Below are 15,028 nucleotides of genomic sequence, written 5' to 3'. Positions count from 1 at the left end.
GCCATTATGGGCAGGGATCCCCTCACAATTTCGAAGCTTTATGGGATACTCCTGGAAGGGGTACCTGATGATATTGAAAAGCACTCTAATAAATGGCAGGAAAGGCTCGAGGTTACTGACTCGTGCCTGGAAAGCGCTATTGTACTAGCCAATACTGTATTGTTTACAGCTAATCTTCGCGCACAATGTTTCAAAACATTCTTTGATCTCTACATCTCTCCTGCCAAAATTATTAAATGGGGCGGGTTGGAGGGTATCCATTGTTTTAGATGTAAAACTTTGGGTCCAGACCTGGTACATATTTTTTCTACATGACCGGAGCTTGAGAAACTTAGGTTGGAGGTCACCACGTTTCTGCAACATGTTCTGAATAGAAGGGTACTGTTATCTCCCCAACTTATGTTACTCGTGATATCAATACCAGAGGACAAGTGCAAGGAGTTTCTTTTTATCGGGATGTCTATACTTAGATTATGTATTGCCTCCTCGTGGCTTGATCCACAACCTCCTACATTCGGGCAATGGAAAATGCGTCTGCTACATGTATTTCACCTGGAGAATGCCCTCTATGCTCAAAAGGGGAAGAGAGGGAAACTTAAGGGACTAAAGATTTGGAGACCACTTAGCGATTGGGTGAATGATCTAAACAACAAAAGTTAAATTCCTGATTAGCTTTTAGCCTGGTTTTCTATCTCCTTTTTTTTTCTCCCTTATTTCTGGTCGGCTTTTCTCTCTTTCTCTTAAATTTTTGATAAATTTGCTTTTAAATCATCTCGAATTGTTCATACTGTATACTGTATACCTCCATTCTGTACGTGCCTGCATTTCAAGTAAGGTTGTAATTCAGTTTCTTTTCCAATAAAGGTTCTTAAAAAAAAAAAAAATAGAACAGGTTGGAGCAGCTTGAGCATCGAAACCAGTTTCCAAAGGTGCACTCTGCAAGCTGCCAGCTCTTATTTGCACTTAGTGTGGCAGCAGATAGAGAGCGCCGGGTTTGTGGCATGCTTTTCAACTGGGTTGTTTATGCTGTGCCCTGCAATGTTAACTTCCATGCCTAAAGTACTGCACCAGCCCAGGGCTGCTCTTTGAAGATAAACGGGAGGCTCTGTCCAGACCTCAGATCTCCTTCGCTCCACCTACCCTTGCACCACTACAACCTTCACTTGGTCTTAAATGCGGCACGGGCCCTTCCACCCTACAACCTGCACACCGTCTGTAACATGCCACAATCCCTTGCACCATCACAATCTTCACGCAGACGGCCCTTGCACCATCACAACCTGCACGCTGTTTTTAACACGCCACCAGCCCTTAAACCGTCACAATATTTAAGCAGAAGGTCTCACCACCATCACAACCTGCACGCAGTCTTGCACGTTCACAACCATAACTGAGTCTTTAACGCGCTTCGGCCCTTCCACCGTCACAATCTTTACAAATGGCCCTTCCACCATCGCAACCTGCATGCACAACCTTCATGCATTCTTTAATTTTCCACGGCCCTTACACCATCACAACCTTCATGCAGTCTTTAACACGCCACGGCCCTTGCACCATCACAATGGTCTACAACACAGATTAAAGACGTTAACAAAGCCTACAACCTGCACACCGTCTCTAACGCACCACCAGCCCTTGCACCGTCACAATCTTCACGCAGACGGCCCTTGCACCATCACAACCTGCACGCGGTCTTGCACGTTCACAACCATAACAGAGTCTTTAACGCACTACGGCCCTTCCACCGTCACAATCTTTACAGTTGGCCCATCCACTGTTGCAACCTGCATGTACAACCTTCATGCAGTTTTTAACGTGCCACGGCCCTTGCACCATCACAACCATCATGCAGTCTTTAACGTGCCACAGCCCTTGCACCATCAAAACCTTCTTGCAGTCTTTAACACGCCACGGCCCTTGCACCATCACAATGCTCTACAACACAGATTAAAGATGTTAACAAAGCCAGTAGCTCTGTATAAACACTAATGAGGCCCCAAAGGCGAGAAATATTGGCTATGCCAATGCTTGTTTAGACTGTAGGTGTCTTTGGAGGATGCTGCTCACGCTCTTTTGTGGGCGGGGACTGCTTTGGTTCTGTTTTCTTGGCGTCTCCGTTAGCCACTGCCACTGGCCGAGATCAGAATCGCTCGATCCGAAGTCCACTGTGAACTTTGTTCCTGGTTCTGGTGGCGGTATTGTGTGTGCTCCACCAGGATCCTGCGTCTTCTACGGGTAAGACGAGGCTTAAACACGCAGTGAGGGGTAGATGAGTTCTGAATCCACATCTTTAGTAGCTACTTTTGGCTCTACTCGTCAACCGAAAAGAAAACGCACACCGACCTGCACGCATCGGCTTTCCACAGACCGAGAGGTCTGCACCTCGCCTACGAGGCAGTTCCCCAGCAACCCGCGCACAGGGGAAGGGTCCCTGCTTCTCAGATACGCAGCTTACGATGCTTTATTGCTGCGAACCTCCGCCGTAGTAAGCGCCCTGGCCAGCTAAAACTCGCGACTGGTCATCAGCCATCTGTGAACCCGGAAGCTTCTAGATTTCAGTGGAACGCTGAAAATGGCGGTTTAAAAATTTTCGCCCACGGTGAGCTTCTTTCTGTGAGCAGCAGCTGCTGACACTTCCTGTTTTTTTGGGCAGCTCCTATATAGCGCTAACTTGACCCGAGGGTATTGGAGCGCTTTACACGAGCAACAGTTACATTACATAAGATCACTGTTGTTCATAGTAAAGTTACATAGTTTGCTTGCACCTCATTTCCCACTTGTTGGCTAAGGCATGTATATATCACACCTCATGGAATGTTCATGAATTCCTTCTCCAGCTGCTCTACCAGTCAGCTGTGTTTCTTGTCGGCTGCCTGTGGGCTTTATTACATTAAATACTTAAATTCTTGATTTCTCATTATTACACTGACACTTCAATCGCAATAGGAGATAAGGTGATTTACTTAGAAAAACAGGCTGTGTATGTATTTATTTATTTATATTTGAGATGTATATAGCGCTAGTTAGACCTGAATCTGGGGAGAGCCAGACAAGTCACCCCATCCTGGATTCCTCTGGGCGTCTAGTTTTCATAAATGTATAGGTTTGCCAGGTTTCCCTAGGTGCAGGCAAAGTTAGGGTTCAAAATCTACAGCTAGGCACTTTGCAAAAAAAGGGGCAGTTTTCACTGTGAAAATGTGGTGTCCACGTTGCGTTGTGGGCCATTTCCTGTCGCGGGTACTAGGCTTACCCACACAAGTGAGGTACCATTTTTCTCAGAAGACTTTGGGGAATGCGGGGTGGGCGGAATTTTGTGGATCCACGCAGATTCCAGAACTTTCCACCTCAGAAATATGAGGAAAATGTGTTTTTTTGACATGGTTTGCAAGGGATTCTGGGTAACAGAACCTGGTGAGAGCCAGTCAAGTCACCCTATCCTGGATTCCCCTTGCTGTCTAGTTTTCAAAAATGTACAGGTTTGCTAGGTTTCCCTACATGCCAGCTGCGCTAGGGCCCAAAATCCACATTTAGGCACATTGCCAAAAAAAGTCGGTTCCTAGTGGGCTTTCTGCCGACTTGGGCGGGAGGGGGTTCACCCTGATATGCAAAAAATCCCTGGTGTTTAGTGGCCTTTCTGACCCCCCCCCCCCCCCCCCCCCGGGTAGAAAGGCTGTAATGGTGGTGGTGGGGGCATTGGTGTGCCTGTTTTGGGCAGCCCCCACCCTCATAAATTTCACACACAAAATCTCTGGCGTCCAGTGGGCTTTCTGTCCCTCCAGGGGGGCAGATTGGGTGCTACTGGCCCCCGGGGGGGGGGGGGGGCAGAAAGACTGAATATGGCCCAAAAACATTTGGGGGGAGCAAAGGCCCTTGCCCAAGGGGCCGCCCCCCCCCCCTGGTGTCTAGTGGTGGATTCCTGCTTGGGGATTGCCCTCCTGTGGCGATCCCCGAACAGGGATCCACTGGGGAGGGGTAACATTGGAATGGGGAGATTCTCCCCTTTCCAATGATACCTCTCCTGTCTTTCTGTGTGCTCGGGGGGCTGAGATAGCCCCCTGAGCACGTAGAAAGTGAAACTGAAATAAGCCTAAAGGCTCATTTCAGTTTTGGTTCCAGTGAAATCACATCAGCGCGATGTGCGCGCTGCTCGTCATTTCACTGAAACCGGGGGGGGGAGAGAAAGCTCTTCCCCAGCTCCCGAGGTCACAGGGGAGAAATAGAAATCTCTCTGGTGCCTGCACCAGAGGGATTTCCGGGGCCATGTGTCATGACAGCCGGGAGCTGTCATGAGCACACGCCCACCGTGTCTCATGACGGCTCCCGGCCGTCATGAGCACGGAAGGGGTTAAAGCAAGAAAAGGAGGGTTTGCAGCGGAGATCTTTGAGGAGTAACTTCCATATTTTGGGAGCATTTCCTTAAATGGCACCAGCCTTGGTGTATTTTCTTTTAAGTTAAAGGGGTATGGGAAGAAGTGGTATGTAATTTTAAATGCCCGGCCTCTACCTGCGCTCAAAAGTTTTGTTTCAAGCTCCAAAAGACTGATCTAGTACTGGATCTCCTTCTGAGACCAGAGACCTCTGACCTTCACCTCTCCCAGATGCCTACATCCGGTGAGGTATATGTCACCATCATAAACTTTGGGTGGAGGTAGGAGTTGTAAGTGTTTCTTTTACCCTGCTTTTGCTTTGGACTTTGTAGTGATGACACCAGACAACAGGAGGAAAACTAGAAGACTTTATTCTTCATGACAGATGGCTGTAGCACGAAGGGTGATCCCACCATTGCCAGCCAAAGACCAACTGCCGCTGGTGGAATCCCGTGACCGTGACATTCCAGAGAGGAAGAACTCTAGAGCAAGGAACAGCAAAGCATCGCACAATGCAAGAGCCACATTACAACACCCTCCCATCCCTTCTACCCTAAAATGAAGAACCAAACAGAAAACAAAGGAAACAAGAACAAGTAATGGCAAGTAAAAAGTGTAAAGTGCATGTGCTGTAGATAGGAGGTAAAACATCAAGTTAGAACATAGTCCTCCTAATAGCGAGGCGGTCTGTGAGACCTAGAAGAATGGGTAATCTCGGCACCCACAAGAGGAGAAAGACCACAGGGAAGGGAAATTAAAGCATCAGCAGAGCCAACCTCACTACTGATTCCAGAGCCATTGCCCCTTAGATCCACATCAGTCATCAACATGAAGCTGTTCAAACTGTCACCAGAACGTCCAGCAACAGGTCTAGCTGCTTTAACGCTCACACTCCCCTTTGCGATACAACGCAACCATGCGTTGTTCCTTTTGTTGCTATTGTCAAGAAGCACGCAGATATCAAAAACTTGCCTCACTCTGAAGGTACCCCAGAACTTGGACAAACCTTTGCCAGGCCTGCCATGTTTGATTTTGACCCAGTCACCAGCACACACAGCACCTGCGGCAAACATGACACCATCCACCTGGACGAATTCTGGCTTGGGAGAAACAAGCCAAGTAGGCAAAACTTGGTGCCAGGCTTCCTCCCACACATTTTTTCAAAGGGGGTAATACCCATCGTACTGTGGGCTGTTGTGCGATGAACTCAAACCATCTAGGCAACCATCTCCCTGACATCCTTTCCACTCTGTACTTCCATGGAAATGGTATCCTTCACCAGGCGATTCCCTGTTCCACCATAACATTGGCTTGGGGGTTGTAAAGAGCCGCGCGATGATGTGAAATACCACACTTGCCAAGAAAGTCCCTCATTTCATATGAAACAAGTTGAGTACCATTGTCTGTTACAAGAATACAGGGAAGACCCTCTTCTTGAAAAATAATCTTTAACTGCGCAATGATCCTTTTAGTCGTAACATCAGACATAAAACGAACTACAAGTCACTTAAAATGAACATCAGACAGCACCAAAGCATTCCTTAACCTCTCCTCAACACCATGCATAGGTCCAATAAAGTCCAAACAAACCATACCCCAGGGTACATCAGGATCTTCGATGTGACTCAGGGCGGCATGACACCCTGCCTTGAGTCTCTTGTCACTCTCCCTGCACACTTCTCAATACACAATCCAAGATGTAATCTGTTCATCCATGCAGGGCCTCCATAAATTCTCTTGCCCCGTTTCTTGCTCATGGTTTGTGTGAGAACTGGGGGTCTCTAGTTGGCTGAGGTAGGTACCTTAGTCCAAATAGGGACCCTTGCTTCTAGTCAGGGAAAGGAGGGACACACTCTCAGATAGCCCCTGCTCACCCTCCGGTAGCTTGGCACGAGCAGCCAGGCCTATCTCCAAGGCAATGTATAAAGTATTTGCAATCACACTCCCAATAACACAGTTATAACACCACAAATGGACACTACACAGGTTTTTCAATTCAAATGATCTTTATTCGGATATAAACAAACATCCATAAAAGTACATACAAAATACAACAAACATTCTTAAACACAGTCAAATAAGTGCAGATTCAAAACTCAAATACTGTAAAAATAGTTCTAGATCAAACATATCAGAGACTTCCAGAAAATACATCTATTAAAAGCATTAAAAACCATCCCAATGAATAATAAAACATATTTTAAAAGAACAACGTGTCTAAGGTACATCAATGTGCAAATATGCAGTATGCAAACAATAAAACAACCTAAGTCATTGATAAAAACTAATCTTAAAAACAGCATATCTGAAGGTACACCCAATGAACAAAAGTGCAATGGATAAAGTAATAAACAGGCTTTCAAACCAAGTTCATTGAGGTGAGTGGACAACCAATAAATAAAACACAATAAATTAACTTGGCAGAATAATCAACACACTTCAAGTCATAATCATTGAGGCACGAGAACGGACAGCGGTTTGAAGAAAGTGGTTGACTCTGTAAATTACATCGTCAGTACTTAACATCCGTAAAACTCGGAAAGCCTCGTTAAAATCCGTCAGGGCATTAGCTCTCAAATAAGGGATTAGAAAGTGTTTGGTATATTTTGCATAAAAGCCACAAAACAGTGTAAAATGCAACAAACTTTGCTTTCCACCCTGGTTACATGGGCAGGATAGACTCCCCAAGTTATGAGTGTAGCCCAAGGGGAAGCAGAGTAAATTTACCACACTCCCATCCCTAAATCTAAACGGCAAACTCCGGTTCCATCTGCCCAATTTCTTGCGTAGGTAGCCTTGGGGCATGTTAAATGGCTTGGTACATGCTATTTGTAGTGGTATGTACCCAATAATTACTGGCTTTGTAAATTCGATTTTTTCTCTATTCACTCGATACAAATCAAATAAGGCCCTTTTCACTATGGTCCTATGTGATGTATCGATTATTTTGGGTGCTGAGAAAAGATGCCCCATGTCTACGCTTAGAAGGCTCATCTGTACCGCGTTGAGCCAAGGAATGTATTTTGCCCGCTCACTTTTTAGGCAGTCTAAAATTATATCACGAGTCAGCGAGGCTGCTGGGTTACGCCAAATTTTTAACCAAAACAGAGCAGGTCTAGATTTTATAAAGTCCTCTATATATGGAAGGTTCAGTTCTCTGTGGCACACATATGATGGTGCCGAGATAACACCCCCCAGTACCCTCCTACAGAACTTATTTTCTTCAATCTGAATGTTCGTGCAGCTCGAGTATCCCCATACCTCAGCACCATAAGTTCCTGTAGGGACGCACTGGGTTTTGTAAATTTGTAAAAGTGACAGAATGACTTCAGTATGCTTTGGTTGGCGTAAAGTAATTATAGAATTAATGGCTTTACCCAGTTTATTCCTCCCTCTGGCAACATGTGGTTGCCAGGATCCGAAATCGGAAAACAACAAACCTAAGTAAGGGAAAGTGCTAGTGCTGTTTAGAACGTTATTCCCTGACGTAATATGACTGATTTTATGTTTCTTAGGCCCACAAGACATTATATAAGATTTTTTAAAATTTGTGCATAAGTCAAGATCGGCCATATAGGAGACGAAGCCTGATATTAAAGTGCGAAGTGCATTAGGTGTACGACCTAAGAGTACCGCATCGTCGGCATAAAGCAATACAGGGAGAGGTTTGCCGTTAACGAGCGGAACGTCTAAAGTCAATTTATCCAAGGATGTACTTAGTTCATTTATATATAAAATAAAAAGCAGGGGAGCCAGGACACAGCCTTGTCTAACACCCCTGCCAATTAAAATCTCGCCCGAAACTTCACCATCATTGTTAATACGGACACAAGCTTTTAAATCACTGTGTAAGTGGGCCAAAAAGTGGACCAGAGATTCATCCAAACCATACCTCAGCAAGGCTGTCCATAGGCGTGATCGGTTGACAAAATCAAAGGCGGAGCTTAGATCCATGAAACCTAGATAAAGTGGGGATTTTTTAGCTATAATGTATTTATCTAAAACTAAGTTTAGGTTCAGGCACTGCTCAACCGTCCCTACGTTGCTTCTAAAGCCTAACTGGCATGGGTGTAAAATTTTGTTTTCTTCGGACCAGATGTTAATCTTATTAAAAATGACCCTGCCCAGAATCTTCAATGTATTGTCAATTAATGATATCGGGCGATAACTCCCAGGATCAAATCTATCCCCTTTTTTAAAGATTGGTACGATGGTGCTATTAGACCAAGAATCAGGCAGTGAAGTGATGGATAAATTGTTAAAAACATTACACAAAAGTGGGGACCATAGATCAGGCTCTGATTTTATTAAATCAATAGATACTCCATCAGGCCCTGGCGCTTTGTTTCCGGCGCTTTGAAGAATTGCATCCTCTACTTCCGTTATTGAAATATGCGGAAACTTAAATGATTGACCAATTTCAATAGGTTTTATAAAAATAGCGGTATCTTTATCAACAAGCATTTGCAATGCAATAGGTCTCGCATTAGTAAAAGTTTGAGCTTTTGGCGTTGCAAATAATAATGCAACACCAATAGCTCTAATTTTTAGTAATGCGAGGTCTATTGCCAACAGACAGCTACACAAAAATCACTCTCAATAGAAAGCAACAACCTCCAGACTCCAATGCCAAACAATTGCTTAACCTCAGGGTGACGGGGTGCCAGGTCGAACATTCGCAAAATGTTTCAGTTACTCTCTCCATCTCGACGGCAGGATACCGTATTGTTGCATAATAACAAAATAATTAATCATAAATAATTTGTAAAACGTGAAAACTTGTGCCGTGGTTGCGTTGAAAGGTGGGCCAGGCGCTCCTCCAGTGATTGCGGCCTTCAAATGCACAGGATGTCTTTTTAATTCAACTGCTGATTAATATATTTAAATTCAATTAAAGAAACAAAACAAAAAGCTGAATGCTGGCAGTACTGACCCAGCCTGAATCGCCCGGGGACGCGTGTAGGTTTCCAAGAAATTTTTGTTCCATTTACTGCTGCGCTGTGAAAGGCGTTAACGAAGGGGTTGTGTGGTGCCCGAGGCGGATTCTTAGATCTTAATCATAAAAGCCTTACGCATGCACACCCAGATTGACTTAGATAGAGTGGCACAGACATCCATGCCCATGCACTTTTAAAGAAATACACAAACCCGCACACTCAGCTAGAAGGGAAGTCACACACAAAGGCGGCCAAAAAGATTACATTATGGACTTGGCCCATTTAGAGGTGCTGGCAATGGTAAAATCGACCGAAAATTATGTTTTTACTAAATGTAAATGCAGGTACGTAGCTTCAGATGGGCTGTTTGGGCGGAACACCCCCTTATGATTTCTCAGTCCGGTCATGCTGCGAATTGCCATGCCAGGGTGCAAGGCGAGCGATCAATGGGCAGGTTCCGCCGCCATGGCACCTCATTTACGAAGAGTCAAGAGAACAGTTAATGCAATTTACAACCAGCTCTGATAATATGAAAAGACAAGCGTGACCAAGGCGGACCGCACTGAAAGCGGACCACGCTGAAAATAAAGATACACAATACCATCACAAAACACATGCCAGCAGGGGGAGGAGAGGCTGTCAGGCCGGGGGCACCCACCTTCCTGCGCAGCCGCAGCTGGCCGGTAAGGATCGCCAGCAGGGTGGGGTCAGGCTCCTTCACACTCACGCACACATGCCAGCACGGGGTGTCAGGCTGATCACGTGCACATGCCAGCAGGGGGTGTCAGGCTTGTCCACACTCACTCACTCACACATGCCAGCAGGGGTGTGCCAGGCTCGTTCACACTCACTCACGCATGCCAGCAGGGGTGTGCCAGACTCGTTCACACTCACACATGCCAGCAGGGGGTGTCCGGCCGATCACTCTCACATGCCAGGAGGGGGTGGGGAGGGTGTCTGCCGGGGGCACCCACCTTCCTGCGCAGCCTCAGCTGACCGGTAAGGATCGCCAGCAGGAGCATATTGAGCAGCAGTGTGTTCTCCATCCTCGTGGCCGTGCGAGGGCTGCTCTCTGCCGAGGGTCTCCGAGCAGTGCGTTGCTGCGCTGGGAAGAGGCACTAGGTAGTCAAAGGGGGTAGGAAGGTGACTCAAAGGGCAGGGAGTAAGACAAAAGGGGGTCGAAGAGGAGGCAGGGAGAGGAGGGGAGAGAGCTGCGAGGGAGGAAGAGAGGGGGCCTCAACGGGCGGGAGAACCTGAGCGTGGGCTGAAACGCCAGAGGGAGGGAAAGCGAAAGCACGCCATGCGCGTGTTGAGGGATACGCATGCACTGGCTGAGGGCGGCTGGTGCGTGTGTGTTTGTTGGTGCAGGGGGCGTAGAACTTGGCGAAGCAGGCGCTGCAGGAGTTCAGCAGGTGAGAGCAGGCCGAGTCGGAGTACAAGATGACCAGCGGGTCTTCCCGGGAGTACATGCCGGCCCAGCGACTGCGAAATATTCGTTGTTGCTTTGAATTGCGCTTGCATTAGTGGTTTGCCTACCAGGCACTAGGACCGGGGGCTCATGCCGATATGTTTAGCTGCCCGGGGACTGCCCCATGGTAGCCAGCGATGGGGGTGGCTGGCCCGCTTTGGATTACACTCGGGCAAGACTGCCCGCGAGTTCTCTCCTCGCTTCCCCCTTCAGCCAGACCGGGTTTCCTGACAGCCGGGATCACAGATCCTTTATCCTGTCCCTAGGGGGGGTGATAGCGCGACGGCCTAGGGGTGCAAGGCACACTACACGCGTTGTGTAGAGCAACACAACATAATGGCTAGAGCGTGGGACTTTGAAGCTGGGGAATCCAGTTCGAGTCTCGGCACCGACCCTCAAACATCTGGTGATTCTGGGCAAATCGCCTAGCTCCCAGCGCTAAAAAGGAATGGGCCCGCTTGTTTACGCTTGAATGAAGAAGGCAGTATAGGGCGCCCTGAGCACCAACCCTCCCGTTCGCTATTAGCGGATGTAGCGCGGCATGTAGTATGACGGAGCGCGCATAAGGCTCGAACCTGTTAATATGTACACATTGAAATGGCGCAAGGGGCGCGAGCACTGGAGTTCGAGGGCTAGGTAATTACCGCAGCATGTGGGTACCAAGGTACAGGTGGCGCAGGTCCATCGTACCTCTCTGGTGTGGTTCTTGTATTTTTACCGCTGCGCCATAGCCATAGTTCAGGAATTGAGAGGGGCCCGAGTCTTTATGAGCGCGTTCACAAAGAAACTACTGCCTCGAGCCTAATTAACACGGCACCAAGCACCAGCTGTACACGTTACATGCAAGCGCCAAAAGCCCTGCGGATGCCCAAATGCTGCGTTTTTAACGAGTGAATGTTCACGAAAGTGAAACTGCATGCTGACTTGCGAGGGAAGGGGGACAGGAGATGTGCACGCCGCGTGGCTGTAAGCGCGTACACCAACTCAAATCCGCCAAGAGCCTGCGCGTGCCCATCTCCTGTCCCACTTCCGAGGCAAGTCAGCAACAATAGATCTCGCTGGCGACAGCGCTTCGCGCCGCGTTCGCCAGGCGAGACCTAAAAAGGGATACGATGAGACCAAACGATAAAAATCCAACAAATGCTTATGTAATATTGCACTTTGCCGGTTATTAGGCCAACAATTCACTTGTAGGTTCTTGTGGTATTAATGAGCAGTTCACAATGATCTAATGCAGTCCTCATGCAATGCTATGCAGTTTGTAATGCGGTTCGTAACGTCGAAATAAGACGGTCCTTAATGCGAGTACTAGTGCAATCCTAATGCAAAAATAGTGCGGTACGTAATGCAATAATAATGCAGTTCGTAATGCAAGCATCAGGCAGTTCGTAATGCAAAAATAATTCGGTTCGTAATGCAAGAATCAGGCAGTTCGTAATCAATGTTCCCTCTATTGTTTTCCCTCTGTGTGCGGCAGTGTAGGGTCTCTGTGCGCTTCAGCCATGGCTATGTGCGCCAGTAACCAGACCGCACATGTGTGCAGCACCAAATATCACTTCAAACGTTTGCTTAAAACCCTAGCAGCCCAGCTCTGATAAGAAGGTACATTTTAATCCTTAGTCTGATGTAACATTTCCTATACATTGATTTCCACACTATGATTCAGTGTCTCTGTGTAATGTTTTTGCGATGTAAAGTGCCCCACACCTTACACAGGTAAGAGTGGCACTATTAAACAAAATAAATATTAAAGAGAGAAGGGTTATGGAGACTTGAGGGTCACAGTTGAAGGTTGGTAATGAGAGTATCCATGGCGGAGATGGTCATTGGGGCGTCAACAAACATTGTCACACCAGGCGCCACCAGCACTAAAGCCGGCCCTGTTCAAATGGCACTAATAATTATAGTGAAATAATGAAAACATCTCACATTGCAATTTGAAACCTTAGCAGCTATGTTGCTGCCTTTCTTTTCTTAATTGGGTTGGGCTGTGGGGTGATTAATTGCATTTGTTAAGGTTTTCGTGTTCATTGCAGCTCATGATGGGTGCTGCGATTAACATGAAATCTTTAACAAATGTACAGGGACATCTTAAGGATTTTGAGTGCCTGGGCCAAACTTATTTCTGGGGCCCCTGATTAGAACAGCTTTGGATTTATGATCCAATTTCAGCTTTTTCATGTCCTTTTTGGCCAGTTCACCGTCACTGCAGAGGCACATTGGTTCAAATTCTATATGTGCTTCCAACTAATATTCAGGGATAATGGTAAGTGTTTTCAAAATTAAATTGTAGCATAGCCTGAAGGAAAAGAAGAGGAGACTAGTGCGAAATAGGATTTAGTGGCAGAGAGAGGAACAAAGTAGAAAAAAAGTCAGGGCGCAAAGACGAGAAATGGGGAAGGGGTAATGGAGAAATTGGTAAGAGAGGGACGGAAAGAGAAAGGCAGCCAGAGGCTTTGGCGAACTGGGACAGAGAACGGAGAATGGCAAACCGGTAAGAGAGAAAGCAAAGCACAGGCAGTGAGAGGGAAATGGAGACAAGAATGGGATGGGGAGAAGGGGAAAGTGGGTAAAAGTTTAGCGGGACTGATATGAGGAAGAAGAAAAAGAAGCGAAGGAGATGGTGAGGGCAGCTGGGAAGTGGAAGAAAAAGATATGTCAGAGAAGACAGCGAGTGTGATATGGCAATGCTTCAGAAGTAGCGTCTGCATATCGACATGGGGGGGTTCTATAAGGATCCTTTTTCGCCATCTTGTAATTTCTAAACGCTTGCTCTATGTAACCGTGCTCACCTGAACAAACTAAGAAGGGTGGGAGGCTGGTTAGGCCTTGCCAAGATTTTTTATCTTGCCAAGATGCAGGTCTGAGCAGATGGCAGCTGCAAGTGTGTAAATGACTGATCTATCTGTCGGGAGTATTCTCTTCACTAACACATGCTTCCCTTCTCGAAACTCTGGGGCAGCAACATTGTTGTGGTGTCACCAGGGCTTTAAAGTGGAAGCTTTTTCAATATTATATGAAAGCCCTAGTTGCTGCTTATTTATCTCATGCAACTAACAACCACTGACAAAGCCAATAGTCCGACTTGTTGTAGGTGTGATGTTACTTGTATAATATATCTGGATGCAATGACAGAAACAGGAAAATACAAGTTGGGGGGCACACTATCCCGAGCACAGAAAAGTTTAAAAAGTCACACAATCACCAGGCAGCCCAGCTCTATTAAGAGAAATACAGCAAGTCTACAAACACGGGGTGTGCTTTACAGGCCATGTTCGTAGAGTTGCTGCATTTCTTTTCTTAATAGAGCGCAGCTGCAGGGTGATTGTGTGCCTTTGTTAAAGTTTTCAGGTTAATCGCAGAACCCGTCTGGAGCTGCAATTACCAAGAAAACCTTCAGATGAAGTGAAACGGGATGACTAGGAGTGGGCAGTGCGCTTAAAGGCTTTTATAGGTGAGAAAAGTGATCACTGAACTGCTATGCAACTTTCAAATCCTTGAAAAAATACAAACTTAGATCAACATTACAACGCTGATAAGCGATCTGTGAAAACCTGCACTATCACTGCATTGGTACATCACCTAGTCCCGTGGAATGCTCAGGTCACAGATCACCATGCATAAAAAACACACTCTTTCTAGATGTCAGTTTCTCAAGATAATAATAGAACAATAATTAAGACCCTAAAAAGACTCTGCTCCTCCACTGCTCGAGACTACTGTTACCATCATCAGTGTCTCACTGGGTCAAGGTTTATCTAGTCTATTCTTCAGACTTGCCATGATGAGCACCTACATTAAAAAAAATAGAGAAATACCACAAACATTTCCCCTTTCTGCCTTCCTCTGACCCCATTAACGCTGGAAAGAATGATCACCCTACAATTTGAAAAATATTTAGAAGCGAGCCAACTGTTAAATTCCCACTAGTCACTTTTCTGTCCCAACCACAGTACGGAAGCTGCACTACTAATGTATGGCAAGCTCCTATCACAAGACAGTCTGCTTAACCTGATGAATTTCAGAGCTGAGTTTTGTACAGAAGATCACCCCCTTTCGCTCTAATATATGCAAGTACAAAAAAGGGAATCATTGACAGTCAAACTGCTTCTTGTTAAAATGTCACATTTTGCCGAAAGGGGTTGTTAAAACTGTACTACCAGCGTGACCATAACAGACACTCAAGCAAGTCTCTGTCATTGGCAGACTCATCACACCTAGAAAGATGGCTGGAAAGTTTTGCTGTTTTCAAATTC

At 46.4% G+C, this 15,028-nt stretch overlaps 2 protein-coding genes across 3 annotated transcripts in view; one reads left to right on the top strand and one right to left on the bottom strand.

Annotated features, from left to right (window-relative positions):
• LOC146811672 (microfibril-associated glycoprotein 4-like) overlaps positions 1–15,028 on the bottom strand; it is a 639,295-nt gene that overhangs the window by 283,886 nt on the left and 340,381 nt on the right. The gene's annotated exons all lie outside the window — the stretch shown is intronic.
• LOC146811676 (uncharacterized) overlaps positions 2,110–15,028 on the top strand; it is a 40,855-nt gene continuing 27,936 nt past the window's right edge. Inside the window, exon 1 of the mRNA XM_085618645.1 lies at positions 2,110–2,235. The gene's annotated coding sequence lies outside the window, so the exon portion shown is untranslated. The remainder of the gene's footprint in view (positions 2,236–15,028) is intronic.

The sequence above is a fragment of the Triturus cristatus genome, chromosome 7 (genome assembly GCF_964204655.1).
Source record: "Triturus cristatus chromosome 7, aTriCri1.1, whole genome shotgun sequence".
Lineage (NCBI taxonomy): Eukaryota > Metazoa > Chordata > Amphibia > Caudata > Salamandridae > Triturus > Triturus cristatus.
The sequence above is the reverse complement of the archived record's forward strand: the minus strand, read 5'-3'. Positions and strand labels throughout refer to the sequence as shown.